This window comes from Hippopotamus amphibius, chromosome 2 (genome assembly GCF_030028045.1).
Source record: "Hippopotamus amphibius kiboko isolate mHipAmp2 chromosome 2, mHipAmp2.hap2, whole genome shotgun sequence".
In the NCBI taxonomy this organism is placed as follows: domain Eukaryota; kingdom Metazoa; phylum Chordata; class Mammalia; order Artiodactyla; family Hippopotamidae; genus Hippopotamus; species Hippopotamus amphibius.
The window spans coordinates 76,802,486-76,822,054 of NC_080187.1; positions in this window are offsets into that span (position 1 = coordinate 76,802,486).

The window sequence follows — 19,569 nt, forward strand, 5'->3', positions numbered from 1 at the left end:
TTGGGTTGGGTACAGTGTTCTTTAAAAGTTAGATCTAATGGGTTTATTGCATTGTTCAAGACCTCTAATTCCTTACTTCTGTCTTCTGTCTGGTTGTTCCATCCATTATTGAAAGTGGGATACTGAAATCTCCAACTGTTATTGTAGAACTGTTATTTCTTCCTTCTATTTTGTCCATTTCTGCTTCATATGTTTTGACGGTCTGTTATTAGGTCCATAAATATCTATAATGATTATATTTTCTTACTGTATCAAAACTTTTATTTATATGTAATGTCTGTCTTTGTCCCTTGTAAACTTTTTATTTAATAGGCTTTTGATTTAAGGTTTATTTTGTCTGATATTAGTATATCCATCCCTGTCTCTTTTGGTTACTATTTGCATGAAATATCTTTTTTCATCCTCTCACTTTCAACCTGTTTGTGTCTCTGGATCTAAAGCAAGTCTCTTATAAATGGCATATAGTTGGGCCATGTAATTTTATCAATCTTTGTTGATTGGAAAGTTTAATCTATTTACATTTAAAGTAATTTTGACAAGGAAAGACTTATGTCACTTTATGTTTTCTATATGCTTTATAGCTTTTTGTCCCTTATTTCCTGTATTACTATTTTCTTTCATGTTTAGCTGGGTTTCTTTTCCAGTGAAACATTTTAATTCTCATTTCTTTTTATGAATATTCTATAGCTATTTTCTCTATGATTACCATGAGTTACAAACTTACAATAATATTAGCGTTTAGACTAATTTTTAAATGTATTAGCCTCTTAAATCATATAAAAACAAAAAGTATAGTAACAAAAGTTGCAATAGCACTAGCTTCTATAAATGCTTTTGCATTTAATTTCACTGAGCTCTTTATTTCTTCATACAGCTTTGAGTCACTGTCTAGCCTTTTCATTTCAACTTGTAGGATTCATTTTAGTATTTTTTGCAGGACAGGTCTAATAGTAATGAACACACCCTCAGCTTCTGTTTACCTGCAAATGTCTTAATTTTCCCCTCACTTTTGAAGGACTGTTTTGCCAGATCTAGGATACTTGGTTGACAGAGTTTTCTTTCAGTACTTTGAATATATCAGCCCATTGTCTTCTGGTCTCCAAAGCTTCTGATGAGAAATATGCTAATTTTCTTATTGAGAAATGTTGCATGTAATGAAACACTTCTCTCTTCTTGCTTTCAAGAGTCTCTCTTTGTCTTAGGCTTTTGACAGTTTGGTTATATGTGCCTCAGTGTGGGCCTCCTTTTCATCCTACTTGGCGTCCATTAAGCTTTTTGATGTTTATATTCATGTCTTTACCATCATGAATTTCACAGGTAGTTTTTCCATGCCATTTAAAATTTTTATATAAATATATATCTATGTAAGGATATATAGTGTTGCTTTTGTATGTGATATTAAACATTAATATAGAAGTATCATACACAGCATGCTTTTCTGAAATCTGCTACTTTTACCCAATTTTTAAAATCTGAAATCTATCTTCATTGATGGTGTTTTCCCTTATAATTTCTGTATATTATCCCACCACATGAATTTACCACACATCATTTGCCACTCCATCTGGCATTTAGGTTGTCCTTTTTCCTGTTAAAAACAATGCTTTATTTAAAACATTGAGTCCATGATTCCTTCTGTGTAGGTACAAGGATTTCATTAGAGTTTATTTCTATAAGTAGAGTTGCTAGGTCATAATATAGGAAGATTTTCAAGTTTACAATATATCCAATCTTGAACCACACCAAAAATAAAGACCTAGACAAAAAACCCAAAGCTTTAAAATTAGAAGAAAATTTAGGAGAATATCTTTGGAGGGTATAATTAAACAAGAGACAGCATATACATATATTAAAAGACTCCTGAATTTGACTATATTAAAACTAAAAACTCCTGTCCTCAGAAGAGGGTCATACACAAGGTGAAAATGCAATCAAGAGATTGGGAGATGACATTTACAATATGTTTAAAAGAAAGGATTGAAATCAACATATATATAAAGTAAATCTCTAATGCACACAGAGAAGATAAATTTAATTTTTAAGACCAGGATATATAAGACAAATCACAGAAGATGAAATGTGAACTGAAAATTAGCAGATAAAAAGTTTGCCAGCCTCACTAGTAACAGAGAACATTCAAATTAAAATAATGAATGCCACTTTTCAACCATCAAGTGGACAACAATGAAAAAAAACTGATAATTTCAATTACCAGGGAAGATGCAGAGAAACAGGAATTCTCACACCCTACTGTGGAAGTATAAATTGATATACCCCCTTTGGGAAAAAAAAAAAACAACTTGGATGTATTGTAAATTTGAAAATGTACGTACTATAGAATCATAATATTTAAAACAACGTGTTACTAGCTTAAGAATAAATAAGTCAATGAAAATTAATTGAAAGGCCAGAGACATATGCCTGCTTTTAGAAAAGGGTGTATTAATATAAAAGTGGCACTCTCAATAAGTAAGGAAAAGATGAGTGGGTTTACTCTGGCCACTGTGACTTCTTTTTAACAAGACATCTCCCTGCTGTATGCCCAAGTAGCTCTGGGTAAGAAAAATGACCACAAATAACCCTTCGTTGCAGGGAAAACCACTTGAGGCTGACCTCACTGAAATAGCACAGGATAATCTTACAGTGGTTCTCTGATAGGGAAAGGTATCACTGGGGCACCACAACATTGCTGGCATGTATGCCATATAGACTATGGCTGAAGAGAGGCGGACACAGTGTGGACAATCCCAGAGGAGAGATCCTTCCAGCAAAAGGGGAGTTCAGTTGACTTTACTGTGGTATTTCTGCTGACAAAAGGCTCTGCTATGAAAACAATTTTTATTTCAGGAATGGTGAGTCACATTAGGCTTAAATCCACGTAGGATCAAGGCACACTGTGGGGTTTGGGGTTACTGAGGGTCAGTATTCCTTGCTACATTTATTGATTTTTTCTTGCATTTAAATGCATAGACTGCCTCACACTTCACCTCCTGTGTACTTTTGAGGCATGGAGTTAGTGTGGGTGTGTTAGACTCTGTTGAGAGATTTTCCTCAGGTGGAACTTCGAGGCAAACGAAGTATGCCAGCTCTACAGAAAGATCCTAGCTACTCAGAATACCAGTATTTCCTGTACACGGGCTGGACCCCGACTTGGCTGCTAAGGCAAATGGATTGAAAGAGCCAAGTTGCAGTTTACTTAAGAATATGTCCAACTTAGAGCTAAATTAAGACTTAATATGTCTTCTCAGCAGCAGCTTAAAATGGAATGCTCCTCTTCTCCTTTATTATAATGAGGAAGATAATAAAATTTGCTAGGCTTACACTTTCAACTCACTGTGAAAGTGAAAATGCTTTCTCAGGAAATCTTTCTTACCCATCGTCACACCCATCTCCAGTCTAAGGAAGATAACCCTCTGCTCTACTCCCACAGACCCTTTATGTGCCCAATCATTGCAATTTTAACACCATATCATAACTGTCTGCTAAGCGTACCATCTAATAGACCATAAAGCCCTTGAAGGGTACTGTCTGGTTTCTGGCTCTATCCTGTGCACTTAGGATAGGGCCTAGAGCAGTGTTTAGCCATTAAATATCTGCTGAATGTCAACTAGTTAATATAGTTGGCACTTATACACCTTCTGTAGTCTTGAGTATAGCTATCTGTGCTATTACTCTCTTAAAGGACAGAGACCATGCTGATAAAGTCACATTGTACAAGGGCCAGGCAATGGGCAGTGCTCATTTTCTCTTTGATTCTCTCTGTTTGGTGTCTAGAGCAAGGGAGAAGTTGTATCAGAATCAGTGAAAGGAAGGTGAGAGAGGGAAAAATAGGGGAAATTAGAAGGTAACTTCTGTACTGATCCTGCCGAATACTGAACTGTCTACATATATTTGAGGCTCAAGTAGTCGAGTACACGCTAATGACCTCTTGCATGAATCTCTCTCTTCTGGGAAGCTATTTGTCTTTCCCTAGCAGTGGCTGTTTCTAAGTCATTTTTCAACGTCTGCAGTGGTCATAATAGCAATCTGTCAGCTCCCGAAAACTTTAGCAAGCGCGCGGAATAAAAGGCTGAGGAAATTCATCTAGCCAAGTGTAGAAGTTTAAGTCATAGCAGTTAGAGCCCAGTTTGACCCTGCACACTCTTAGACTCACATTGTTTTGACACAGGAAATGTGTGTGTGTGTGCATTCTTTAATGCAGTATATCTGCCCCCACCATGGGTGTTCAACGCAATGCTTTTCTTCCAAAGATCTGCAAATATTTTAAAAGTTGTTTCTCAATATTCTATACACTAATAAAGAAAAGCATTCTATATATGAAACTGAGACAAGCAAAGTATTTTAAATTATGCTTATGATAAACAGTTATTAAACTTTGTTAATGCTTATAATGATCTTCATTGATAATTCAAGAACTAATTACATAGGTAATGGTCCCTGCTTCCATTTGTCTTCTAGCTACTTCAGAGCCTCCAACTTTTTTAACTTAGTGCTTGGAATAATCTAGGAATGATAGAGCATAAAAACAATGCCTTAATAAAAGCTGTAATTACATATAGTATCTGTATAGCACAGTTTACAAATCACTATCACCTATTTTCTCATTTATTATAATGCTTTTAACAAAACTGTGAAGTTTTACTCCCATTGCAGAGATAAGAAAACTGAGATTAAAGCTTTTGAATTACTTCCTGGGATGTTATAGTCAGTAAGTGATAAATGTAGGGCTTAAACAAAAACTTCTAATTCCTAATCAGTGTTCTTCCACTTTCTAGGGAAATTCTTGGGTGTTTTTAAAGCTCTAAGATTTGCCTATTTCTCACTTAAGGATATATCAGTGTTATGAGTTTTTTGGGGTTTTTTTTAGCTCTTTATTGGAGTATAATTGCTTTAGTGTTATGAGTTGAATCAAAGCCCTCAATAAAATGCTGAAGTCCTTCCTATCTCCCAGGACATATGAATATGACCTTATTGGGAAATATGGTTTTTATAGAGAACATGATCAAGTTGATTGTGGTCATTACGGTGGGCCTAATCCCGTGTGACTAGTGCCCTAATAAAAAGGGGAAATTTGTACATAGAGGGAGATGTGTGCAGAAGGAAGATGATGTGAAGACACATGAAGAATTCATCTACAAGCCAAGGGATGCCTGAGACGGTCAGACACAAGGACAGAATCGTGAAACAGATTCTCCCTCAAGTCCTCACAAGGAATCAACCCTGCTAATGCCTGGAGTTTGGAGTTATAACCCTCAGAACTGTGAGAAAACAAATTTCTGTTTCCTAAGTCACCTAGTTTTTGGTACCTTGCTAAGGCATTCTTGGGAAACTATTACAGTCAGTGACAGGCACTGATCGGTTGGTACTCTACATGCAACCTTGTATTGGATAGATAGCTGTATGCTGTACTGCTTCCCACCTAAGGAATTCAGGACATAATTAAGGAAGCTCTTTTATTTCATTGAAATTCTTCCTGTATGGGTACTGAATCAATCCTGAGCAAGAAAAGAGTTCAATAAGCAGTTGATCACCGTCAGTAGAGTTAATGTTATTGCTATAGCCCGGCATGACAAAGAAGCATGAATACTAACTAACCCTACACACCAGAATGTTTATCTTTAATAAACCAATATCAGTCCTTAAAAACTCTTCTCAGCTTTCAGAAATCTGCTACCAAGATACAGAAATTAGAACTAAAGATGATATTCATTTGCCTTCCCTTCTCTAGGTTCTTTATCACGTGTTTACACACGTGTGCATGTACGTAGGGAGAGGATGAAACCTAGCTTTGCACACCCATCCACAGCCACCCTTAAACTTCCACACTACGTTGCTGTGTGGTCCCACCACTAAAACTGAGTTTCTGGCTCATTTTTCTTCTCTGTACTTTGTTCCTGCTGGGAATTAGAGTTTTCTCTTAACCTAAGCCTATGTTTTGGACCCCTGACACCCAACCCAGCTTTTGCCAATCTCCTCCCTAAAGAGATGAGACATTTCCACTGGATACAATTCTATTTTAAAGTGAAAAATACACCAAAATCTTGATACTGCTGTCTATGTCTTTTCTATTTAGTTATTGTTCTTGAACATCCCAATGCTGTACCTCGCTCATGCTTAGTTAAGATCATCTACCTACATCAGGCCTAAGCTCATCATGAAATAGCTATCATTTATTGAGAAGTTCTTATCATTGCTATGATAGATGCATAATTCATGAATATCTCACAATAATCCTAAGAAATAGGTAAACTATTATTCAAATTTTACAGAGAAAGAAGCTTAAGCTGTCAAACAAATGGATGATTTAAATATTGGTATTAGTGTTGAGAAAATGAATGACAAATGACTGGATTTTTAAAAAATCTTTTTGTAAGTCAAGGAGTTTCCAATTCTTTGCTTTCAACTAGATTGATCGAAGAACTTACCAATTGACAGCTGTTCATAAAAAGTATTTTTGATGATTACTTATTATATGATTTTTGTCATGTATCTGAAAAGTATTTTAAACTGAGTGACATTTCCATCACAAAACTCCTTCCATTCCCACCTACTTTTCAGTCAGTAATATTTCTCAAACATCTATAAAAATGTAAAATAGGAATAGAATTGATGTTGATCCTTATCTCATTTAGCAATAACATGAACACATGAACTAATTGAAAACAAAAAAGTTTCCATCTTCCCATCAAAAGATGCACCTCTGAAAAAATAATGACCCTGGTGTAGATACTGATCAAGAAATCAAAGAGCTAAACTAGTTCTCCCTTACTGACAAGATCATTTTGGGTGCCTCCAATGCCAGACTTGGAAATCAACATTAAGGCCCATAGCTGAGAATACTACATCTTTCAGGAAACACCACAGAACAGCCATCTTAACCAGTAAGAGAAGCATTTAATCAAGTCTAAGTAACTGACAGCCTCTGTGATAAACATGATTATTTCCATCAACTTAAAGAAGGTCTAAATAGGTCAACAATGATCCCTATTTCTCTCCCACTAAAATTCAATAGGCACGGGCTGGTAAAGAATTACTGATGGCCCTGTTTAAAAGCTTTCATGATCTGAGTTAAAAATGTCTTCTCAGATATACCAGTTCAGTGCTACACCATAATTTTCTACTCTAGCAACCATATCAAGAATATAATTTGGGACAAATAATTTAATTTCTGAGAATTTAGCCCAACATCTTAATAATGTGCCACATTACAGGTTACTATGAGAATTAACTAACATAAAACATGGTATGTAAAGCGCCTACTATATAACTTGGCGAATGAAAAGTGTAATTATTGATAAAGATTAAATTTTAATAGCAGATCAAATAGGATCTTGGTTTGTTCCTTCCCATGATAATCCTTCTCTCCTTGGTTGGGCAGTACTGACACTAGAACAATCTACATTGATTATAAAAGGCATGAAGAAAGGAAGATTTAAATTTTATCTTTGACTCAAGCATTAGAGATGCCCCTTAAGTAGGCCTACTACATGGGGACATGAAAGACATGTTTGTAATTCCGTTCTTTCATTAACAAAACATTCATTAGGCACCGGATATATACCAGGAAATAGGGCTGTAAACCTAAAGAGAAAATCAACCTTAACAGACTCTTATATAGCTATGAAAATTAAACACAATGCAATGTGAAATATGCTTTAATAAATGAATATATTATGGTAAAAGGGGTGATTAAAAGAAGTTAGTAGGATCACAGAAGAGGTGATATCAGAGGTAATGTTTCTAAGATATCCTTGGTTTTGCTAAAGAGGCAAGAAAAGAGACTATGGCTGTTATGATCACTACTGAGCTGGTACATCATTGGCACTCGATAATCATTTGTTGCCAACAAGTCACTTATTGACTATTTTTAAATCAATGAATTAATGAAAGAATGTATGAAAAAGGAAAATCTGTATGCTTAGATCTTAATATGTATGTTGGCTGACTTCAGATGAGCTGCAAAACTACTGGGGTTTCTTTTGTGCAGGGCTATCTGTAATTGTTTAAATTTTACCACGAAGGCAAGGGTAGCCGGCATACCCTCTGGAGGCATAAGAACAAACTCTTCTTTCACTGGGAAATGCTTACACTATTTGCATAATGAGCTCCAGTCTTCACCTCTCTGACTTAAATACTTCTGATACTTTCAAAGATTTTTCATCTGATATGAATTCTAGCCTCTTCACCATAGTTGTCTTTTTTTCTTCAGATATGCAACAGTTTTTTAAATGTCCATGGTGAAATTGGGTGCCCAACACCCAAATGTATCCTTACAAATACAGAAGACAACAGGACGGATGCTTCGTTTACACACTATTTTCTACTAGAAGGTGCCCCACTGGGGAAAACAAAGATGTCAGTACAGGCTCTCTGGGCAAGATCTTTTCTTGTCATGATTTGCTAAGCGTTGTTTCCTTTCTTCTACTCTGTTTTCCTATCGCTAGGAAGAAAAACCAACCCATATCCTGGAAGTACGTTTTTTTTGCCCTCAGATAACCCATTTATTGCTCACATGTAACTTTAAAAGCCAGAACATTACCCTTAGACATTATCCAGGAGCCCCGCAACCTTAGAGTTTATGCCCAGATAAGACTCGAAAGAAACAAAACACCAAACCCACAATAATATTCGCTTTATTTCACAATGATGGTGTCTTTATTTTCCACATGGCCCATCACCAGAGTATGTTAATTCTGGTCATCAGCAAATTCATAGCCATGCATAGAGATGCTCCTACACCCTTTGATTCCTGAGCCTTCTCTTCTCCTCTTTCCTTACTTTGGGCCATTCTAGAGTTCCAAAGAATTCCACCATTTTGGGCATTAGGATAATCTGAGACTTTTGTAAATAACACAGCCAAAACATTACAACTTCTTACTCTTAAAACTCAGAAACAGGGAAATGTAAATGAAAACCTCAATGACATGTCACCTCACCCCTCAGAATGGCTATCATCAAAAAGAACATGAATAACAACTGTTAGTGAGGATATGGAGAAAAAGAGATGCCAGTACACTGTTGATGGGAATGTAAATTGGTACAGCCACTATGGAAAACAGCATGGAGATTCTTCAAAAAATTAAAAATAGAACTACCATATAATCCATCAATTTCATCCCTGGGTATTTATCCAAAGAAAATGAGAACACTAATTAGAAAAGATATATGCACCCCAATATTCATAGCAGCACTATTTATAATAGCCAAGATATGGAAGCAATCTAAGTGCCCACTGAGAGAAAAATGAATAAAGAAGATGTGGTATACTATACAATGGACTATGACGCAACCATAAAAAAGAATGAAATTTTGCCATTTGCAGCAACATGGATGGAGGGTATTATGGTTAGGTAAATAATTCAGAAAGAGAAAGACAAATACTGTATGTTTTCACTTATATGCGGAACCTAAAAAATAGAAGAGCAAACATAACAAAACAGAAACAGATGCATAGATACAAAGAACAAACTGGTGGTTTCCAGAGAAGAGAGTGGTGGGGGCATGAGTGAAACAGGTGAAGAGGATTAAGAGGTACAAACTACCAGTTATAAAATAAATAAGTTGAAAGGACGTAATATACAGCACAGAAAATACTGTCAGTGTTTTATAATAGTTTTGCACGGTATATAATCTGTAAAAATATCAAATCACTATGTTGTACACCTGAAACAAATACAATATTATAAATCAACTGTACTTCAATACATACATACATAAAAATCATACAGAGAAATGCCACAGAGCTCAGAAACTTAATGACCTTTATCAGTACTTATGAATTATGGGTCACTGTGATTTTCTAATCTTATCAGTAGGCATGGTCACCCGGGAGACTGTCATCAATTATCTGGCAAGGAGGTAAGGGCTTTTTTCCTCTATGCCTCCATCTTCTGAAATTCAGTTAATCTGTCATATGCTCATAGAAGCCAACCATCCCTTGTAAACCATGGTTACATGTTATTCTCCATTTATTTCTCTTTTGTTATACCCCAACTTTCAGGTAAGTCTTACATAAATAATATGAATATCCCAACTTTAACCTAACTGTTAATAGAAGGACAGATTCCCTCTTAGACAAGAAAGTTTAAAGGGAAACAACACCATACATTTATGCCATCTTCGAAATGGTGGCTATAGAAATTCTCAAGAAACATTCTAGAGAAAGGGAAAAAAGTCTGGTTATAGAGCCTTAGCTAAGTCTCTTCCTTATGGAAATTCTCCCTCTGCTGCCAACCCTGGAAAATCTGGTTTCATCCAGGAAGAAGCCAATGTATATATGCATTTATTTGAGATTCTAACCAACTCTAAGCCGGTGGGATCCAAGGTCTTCCCATCACTGCCAAACACTGGTTCAGAACTCTTGCTGGGTTTCTAGGCTCATCTCTGTAAGAGCTACAACATACCCCTCTAGATTCTGCAGCACCCTCTTGCCCTTCAGACCTCTAGAGCTATGAAAGGACTATAGAAAGATGGACTCCCTAGCTGATGACCTCGGAAATCCCCAAATCACATCCACTGAAATCCCCAGTCATATCACAAAAAGGCCCAGAGGAGGCTTTTCCTGTAGGAAAAGGGCAATATCAAAGCAAATCCATATTCCTCTTCAGCATTTGTGCAAGGAGAGACGGTCCCTGTTCACTTATCACAGTTGCTGGAATTAGGGACCTATCCTCCTATCTCTCCCTCTCACTGGGGGGATGTTTAGGGAATAGTTCTTCCTGCTGATCACCAGCACAAACGTTGCTATCATGCTGAGCCTTGAGAAAAGAATGAAATTTAAAAACAAATATTTCCCCTATTCCATTCAGGTTTAGATAAGAGTCTCAGACATCCCCTCAAGAATCAATAATCTAGGGCAGAAAAGTATTGTGTAGCAAGAAAACAGAAATCACTTCCACACAAAGTGTTGCATGGTTCTTAAGAAATCTCCTAGCAATTCTATGTAGATTCGAAGAACTACTTAACTATGTAGATTTCTAAATACCATACATTTAATATTATCCTTCAAAGTTGTGCAAAACTTATGAACAAGCATTTGCTTCATCTCCTTCATACTCACAGGGGAAATGTCAGTTTCTGGGCTAGAGTTGCCCCTACACAGTCCAATCAGGAACACCCCACAAGATCCCCTCATCTTGAGTTTGTCAAGAATAGTGGACAACACCATTCTCCAATTTCTCCCCTTCTACCCTTTCCATGTCATTTGTAATAGGAAGTACATTTTAGATTTCCATGTTCTGGAGACTTTATAACTAAGTATAACTACCAGCTGAACTCCAAGAGATGCTTTGCTGATATACATGGCTTGGTTTGCTTCACATCAGCTCCTCATCAGAACAGTCATAATAGGAAAATGAAAAAGACTTGCGAGAAACATATTATTTGCTGGTCCTTACAGCTTCAGCTCTCTAAGCCTCTGTCCTACCTTTAAAAAGCTGGAGGACTGTTAAGGCATCTAACTATAATATCATCTTTAATTCCACTGCTTACTCCCCATGTAATAACATGCAGTGAATTAAATATGGGAAGTGTCAAAAGATAAATAAATGTCTTCAAAAGCTTTACAAATGCAAGCTATGAATAGGTTTAGGTGTCTTCAGAAGAGAGGTGCTCAAAGGGCTAGATCATCTGTAGGTCCTTAAGAGACCCAGCAAGAAAATAACAATTCCTCTACCTCCTCCATCTCATCTCTTCCAAACTCTACTCTGAAATTGGTCACAAGTTCTAGATTCTCTCTCTCCTCCCTTCACAGAGAAAGCTAAACCCAGGCCATCACCACTTCCATCCCAGAGAAGGATTCCAACGTTCACCTATAAGTTCCTGGACAGCTTCTCTGAGAGGCACTTCTTTTGATTCTGCTTCCAGGTTAGGGATCCATCTGGCTCTTGAAAACTCTGAAAACTTGATTCCTGTTTCCTAACGCTATCTTGTTCTCAAGTCTTGAGCAAGTGGTTGCAATAATATGTCTACACTGGGGTTACAATGTCAAAAACCGTATGAGAATTCTGTCCTCTTATTGAACAGAGCAGCAAATGTCAGCATTCACTTATTTGAAGTGTTGTTCTAGCTAAATGCTCCTCTGGGATTTCACAGCTTTCACTGGCCTCCTGGGGATATGAGCACACTCTACAAATACAGATTGAACTTAGGCCACAGAAGATCTTCAGCCCCATTATTTCCAGATATGTAACAAAAATGTCACCTCTTCCACAGCATAGCTGCCCATCAGGGAAGAAAGAATTACTCTCCATTTCTTGAGGGCCCTCCCAGTGCCTGACTCCGGACTATAAATTAAAAATGAAAAATGACCAACCAGAGTAGCTACCCCATGCATTCTAAATACTGAGGTGAACCAGGAATCAGTGTTTGATTTTTTTTTTTTTGTCAGCACAACCGGGAACATGCTTTTGATTATAGTAATACAATTTAATAATAGAATTTTTCTAAATGAAATAAAGGTAGCCATATTCCCAATCTTCCAAAAAATACACCTTTAATTTTTCTAAAAATGTATCCTCTTCTATGGAGAAGTATGTTCACATTGTCTTGGTGTCTAGAGAAGTTGTACTTAGCAGTTCAGGACAAAGCATTTAGGGCAAGCCCTGAGTCGCCGCGGGCCTCACCCACTCCCTGTGCTCTGAGTTGACTAGGGCAAGGGCTGGGGGTGGGGTGTTGTGGAACAGTGGGGCCCAGGCCTGTTCCTTCTAAACAAAGTAGAAGCAGCAGAACAATGGCCCCCTCAGCCAGGACGTGGAGGATCCCGGCAAGAGGAGCAGGCAGGGAACGCTCTGTGGGCAGACACAGACCTCAGGCCATCCAAGTGAACCCAGGACACACACGTGAGCAAACACTGGTCAGGTCAGGGTTTTTCAGCCTTTTGTTTTTAAATAAAACTCATATTTGCATACCGAAAAGTGAAAAATGCATTTTAAAAAACACACCAAATTCATTCTCAATGTACTCAATACTTAATCTGGATACTATTTTTTTTTTTTTTTTACATTTTGACAGTAAAATTAATACAGAATTTGGAACCATTTGAAATGAATTGGGAGCAGTCTACTCAGAACATATATCTGTGTACCAAGAGATGTGGTTCCCACAAAGTACTGGGTGATCAGTTTCCTGATAATTTGTCATAAAGAAGATAGAGAGGGGCTCTGTTTATACCTATGGTAACAGCATTCTGATATGAACAACTCCAGCCTCAAAAAGAGCTATCTCACCATTAGCCAATACAAAGCAGAGTGCTTGAGATACGGTGACTTTTCAAAAGCACTCCACTCCTCCGCATATTTAAGACTCTTTTGTATGTACATAGGCTGCTTCTGAGGCCAAGTTGACAATTTTAGTCGGTATGTTATTCTTTTTAATAAAAATGCACTTTGATATTGAAGGACACATCAACTTTTTAAAAGAATTTTAGCACTATTTAAAAAGTTAAAATGTGTATTTAAGATATCTAGCTTATAAGTAATCACCAAATATACTCAAAATGAAAGCTGGGAGATAAGAGGAAGACAAAAGGTGGACACAGTCCTGTGTGACACACACATTTAAGTTAGGAAAACACTCAAGCATGTTTCTTTGCTGGAACAGCCTGGCTGTTGGAAAGTCAACATAAGATTCAGATAATTACGGAGTGGTTGTACTATGAAGAGGCACCAAAAGCCTAGATGATGCATTTACACCTTCAATGCTTATGTCAGAAAAGAAGAAAGGTAAAAATTAATGTGAAGAACAGAAATTAATGAAACAAAGATGATGATCAACAAAGCCAACAACTGATTATTCGGAAAAAATAAATACTTAGACAAATTTCTAAAGAGTACGATTATCAGTTGTGTACTAATTAATCTCCAGACAACTCAATTCCCATCAAAATCTTGACAAGGACAACTGCATGGAAGTTGACAAGAATACTATGAAATTTATATGGAACAGTAAAGGGTCAAGCATTGCCAACAGACCAACTCTTCTCTTGAAGAAGAGTGAGTGTGGAACTTACCTCACCATAAAATGAGAACAGAAGAAAAGACAGAGGACGAGAGCGGCGAAGATTCGAGAGTAGAATAGATCACGTGTGCATGTGTATTCTGTGCATTGCAAAACCTATGTATTGCTGAGTCCTGATAAAAAAATAAAAGTTGAAAAACTCCACTCAAGAGAAATTTGAACATGTGAAGAAATATGTTCAAGCATGTCCATAGCAACACTACCAGAATTACAACAAAAAAGCTGTAAACAACCCAAATGTCCACCAATAAGAAAATGGATACAATGTATTGGTAAAGTGGGATACTATAGTTACATATCTCAAACATGAATGAATCTTAGAAACATGTTAAATGAAAAACAGAAGTTGAAGAAGAATACTCACATTGCGATTGCATTTATATATAGATTTGAAACCAGTGCTAAATAATTTATCATTTATAGATGCAAATTTTATAGTAAACCTATAAAGAAAAAGTTCTAACCAAATGGGAGGGGAGGAGAGGAAATAAAATGAAAACCTAAGGGGAAAGGTACATAAAGGGCTTCAGAAATATTAGTAATCTATTCTTAAACTGGGTGGTAGGTACAGGCAGGGTTGATATTCAAAATATATTATACAATAATCCAAACAGTCTAACTACCAACAAATCTAAAAGGACAACTGCTATAGTAATTTGTCAGAGTCCAAACAGTGACTGCTTTCCAGACATTATGTGTTTAAGAACTGAATCTCAAAAGAGGTTCAGGTCCAAAGAGATGGGGCAGTGGGGTTAGGGGGGCACTTGGAGGTTCAGATCAGCAGCGACCTACCAGCCAGTATGGATACCCTTCAACAATCACTATAGCCACACTAGTGCCTACCATCTGAATAATAAATAGTCCTGGATATGTGAAAGTTCTTTTATTCCTTGTAACTTATAGTATATATGTTTGTATATATACAAAAGCACTTCCCAATAGTAATATAACACATGCCACTGATGTGCGCCATATATGCAATTCTGAATTTTCTGTTAGCCTCATTTTTAAAAGTAAAACTAATTTTAATAACATTTTGTTCAATTAAATATATCCAAAATATACTTGCCACAGGTGAACAATATAGAAAAATTGTTAATGGAATATTTTATATATTTTTGTACTAAGTGTTCAAGATTCAGTATGTGTATTTTACATAAATAATACATCACAAGCTGAACTAGCCACTTTCAAGTACTCAGTGTAGCTGGTGGTTAAGATCCTGAACACCACAAATATAGACTATTTTATAAATTTAGATGGTAGAATAATAAGAATTTTCATATCTGTAGATATGGAAAGATCTCTCAGACATATTATTTAATGCAAAAAAAAAGATATAAAAGAGTACATACAGATAGTGCGATTCAACGTATTTAAGTATATGAGAAATACATTTTTTTCTGGAAACTATTAAAACTGTTAGTGGCAGTGTTTCTTGAAGAGAAGAGCTAGAGATTGGGGATTTTTTTTCTGCCTCAGTGATTTTTTTTCTGAATTTTAATACCTCCATGAACCTTAAAATTTTAAAATGTGTATGTCTATTATTTTTATTTTTAAGAATAGAAATAAATAGTTAACAATTAGGCATATAACAGTGAGAAAAATACTATGAAATAGAAATAGTTAATTTAAGGGAAGCCTCACATTTCCTACCAAAAATGTCAAAATGTCTAGATTTTGTAATGGTGTGGTAATTTGCCCTTCTCTGTCTGCTTTGACGGACAGATAGGCCACAATGATCACTTGCCCTGGGAACTCCTTTCTTTTCTCCCATCGCAACTTCTGATCTAACCGAAGATGGATGTAAGATTAGGGAATTAAGTAAACCAAGAAGGAAAGATGTCTAAAACTTTTGTGGCCTGTGGCTTTACAGACTTGACTCCAAATGCGTTGCTACATGCAAGATGCCCTAGATCTACTCTCCCCTGGAATCACTAATTTAGTAGTCCTTTAAAAGATGTAAGTGAACTTCTATCTGACCTAATTTGTTCCTGACACACTCGTGTTCATGATTATTGCTTCCTTTTAAGTGGATCTAAAACAACTTTTATGAAGAATCTTACTAAAGTTTTCCCTAGGGTCCGCCTCAGCATTGCAGTGTCTTCTATATTTCTTTTTTGGAAAATCAAGACTGTTTGGCTCCACGTTTACTTCTTATCCCTTTCTTGTTTTCTGCATATCCTTAAGATCATCAGCATTATTCAGGAATTCCTCCTAAAGTTCTATCAGTGTTCTTAAATTACTTAATACTGACCAGGACAGTTGAACCCTTTAGGGGTAGCCCTGCTCTACTCTACTTCTTTAATAATCCTAGTTGTGTGATCTTTTTCATCTGTAGTGCACTTTTAATGGGAAAAAAAATGATTTCCGATTTGAGGCACAAAGCTTCCATTTCACCGTATGCTGATATTACACCACCATCCCCAAACAGTAAGCCTACTACTTACCCTCTTTTTCTTCTCACTCCAAAACAAAATGAAAGTTTATTCTCAGCTTTATCACCTTAGTCCTATTCTTCAAAGTTCTTGCTGCTAAGCCTGACCGACAGCTTCCAGCCAATGTGGAGTCCAGGTGTGAGCAGTACCGCACTGGGCCATGGGAGGGCAGTGGAGACCTAGAGCCAGGTGGTCATGTTGTCACCTGTGGCTCTGACCAATGAAAAACGAGCCAGAACCTTCTGATCTCACTGACCACAAGGACACAGAAAAAGTGGGAGTGCACCAAGCATGGCTTGAGCAGGAGGACATCAGTGTTTCCATTAATTCATTCAATATTTGATGGATAAACTGAAAAATCAGTTTCACCTCTTTAACCTGGTATGCGTTTGTTTCATTATTTTTTGTTCTATTCCAGTGCCTTTAAAATACGTCATGTAGGCCATCATCATCAACGACCCGTCCCAATAGTTTCTGATCCAAGAGGTGTGGAGTCAGGTCCCAGGAATTTGTATTTCATCAAACACCACAACTAACTAATTCACATTAAAGGTTGAGAACCATGTCTAATTCCTAAATGAATTCCTTACAGTTTAGTTATTTAAACATTTTACCTTTTATGTTGCATAATAATTGTTCTTTACAGTCGCTGACAGTAATAACTTTGATTTTCCATTAAAAATGTCTGCCCCCTTGGGGCTCTCAGACTTTCATTTTCTCTCATTTCCACCTACCTATTCAGCTACAAACTATTTTAGAGGCAATAGTATGTGATAGAAGAAACATAATGAGCTTTGGAATTAGACAAACCTTCCCCAAGGCTCAATGTTTCTCAATAACGTGAAGATTATACATAGTAGAGTTGATATGGGGCTTAGTGAGATGATATATGTTAATCACTCAGAGTAGTGATGGAATCCTGTAGACTCAATAAATGTTCATTTTAATGCTTCTTTTATTGTTTATGGTAACCAGAGATATGTAATCCACATTCCTCCCTAGTGCCCCTCTCCAATGGTTCCACTATGGAAAACAAGACCGTCTTGCTTTGTGTAATATCACAGATAGGGGAAGCAAGAGTACCGCCCTGCCTGAGAGGAGATATAGGTCTGAATGGAAAAGATAGGAAGAGAAAGGAGTAGCAGCTCCCCTCTGTTGCAAAATACTGAGCTCCAGTAAAAGAAAAGAATTCAGGTGAACTGTAGACTTTGATAATACTTAAGAACTACATTAAGAAATAACCATTATTCTACTTAAAATTTAGGCCCAAACTGAATAGTATCTATTAAAAAATGTTTCTAGAAATGACCATGGTTTATTATCTATCTGTGAAAATGAAAGAACAAAATCAAGATAAACAACATATTTCTGACAGATACTGATCATTAAAATAACTGGCAAACCACCATTATTTGTCATGGAGGCAACTGCTAAACCAAGCAAACAACCACAAGCTTATATCAATATTAGGTATGAAAAATAAACATAGCCCAAGTAAATAAGAAAGAAATATATATGGAAAAAGTAGATCACATATCAGAAGCGAAACTACCTATTTGTTATTCTGTATAGTTTAGTAGAATAGTTCAAATGAAAGTTAAAAGGAATTACTAATTTAGCTCAAGGGCTAAAGGTACAGATAACTTTACCAAATCTATAATTCTCTTCTCTCCTCGGACCTCCAATTGCAATGACAAAAAGAGTAAATAAAAGGCCCTGATAACTGCAGAAGCAATTTTATCAATTTTATTTCAGAGTTGGAATTAGTTCTTCAGATGACTCTTCCAGATGGGTGATTAAAATTTCTCCAAATCACCCTATTAGAATGCAGTGAGGTGACATCCCTTCTTGGAACCTCAGTTTCCTCACCTGTAAAGTGTTTATAAGAACTTAAACATTACTATACAAATAGAAAGCACATAAGTTAGTAAATAGCCCATTGTAAATCTATGTTGGTTCCCCTTCCAGCCATTCCTTTACATCACATAATATCCGAGTATAGATGTCAATGTTTATAACACTGTCCTTCTCTAAATTTTCTAAATAATGTGTGGTAGAAGTGGTCCATTTGTTTCGTATATTTCTTAACACAGTATCAGAAAGAGAGTTCAGGTAGGCATTAGTAGCTAATGAATTTTTCCATATAGAGACTTCTAGTAATTTTCCCCTTGTTCTTTCATCATAGATATTCCATATTTACTGAGTACCTGTAGCTGGTTAATTCAGCTGACTAGATCAAAACAACAGGAAGGTCAAAATCATGGACCTCATTAGATATTAAAAGAATGCTCCTAGGATGTTAAGAGAAGGGAACACTTGCACATTATTGGTGGGAATACAAATTGATACAGCCACTATGGAAAACAGTATTGAGGTTCCTCAAAAACTTAAAAATCTAACTGCCATGTACATAATTGACATATTTATCTTTGCTGTGAGCATAAACATTATGTTTAGTGTTCTTACCACAACACACAGACACGTACACACACAATAATAATAATAATATTAATAAAAAGGAGGAAACTGTGCGAGGTGATGGATATGTTTATGGCCTTGATGGTGGTAATGGTTTCACAGGTGTACACGTATCCCTAAACGTATCAAGTTGTACACATTAAAGCTTTTTATGTTAACCATACCTTGATAAAGGGGTTTTTAAAAATGAAAAAAATTTTAAAATAAAAATAAAAATTGACTCCTATACCCTGAAAATACTATTGATCACAGACTATCAGCACCTGGTTCACACACTATCTAACGCATCTTAAGTCTCACCGTCATCTTAAGTAACATGCTAGTGCATCTGGACAGCCCCCCAAAAATGCTGGCATCACAAAATCAGTGACAACTTCACCCCACCAACTGACACTTGCACTTCACTTTTTGATAACACCTCCGAAACATTAAACTCTAGTTTTCCACTCTAAGTCTACATGCCTTCACTTCTCTCATTTTATCACTCCTATTATACCTATTATTTAACCTTATTAAAAATTCTAACCCCTTGAACATTTTATTCTCCCCTAGAGAGATAACTTCCTCACATATTTAGCCTCACTCTCACCCATCAGTTGAACTCATCAGCTCTCACGTTTTCATTATTGTCCGGCTC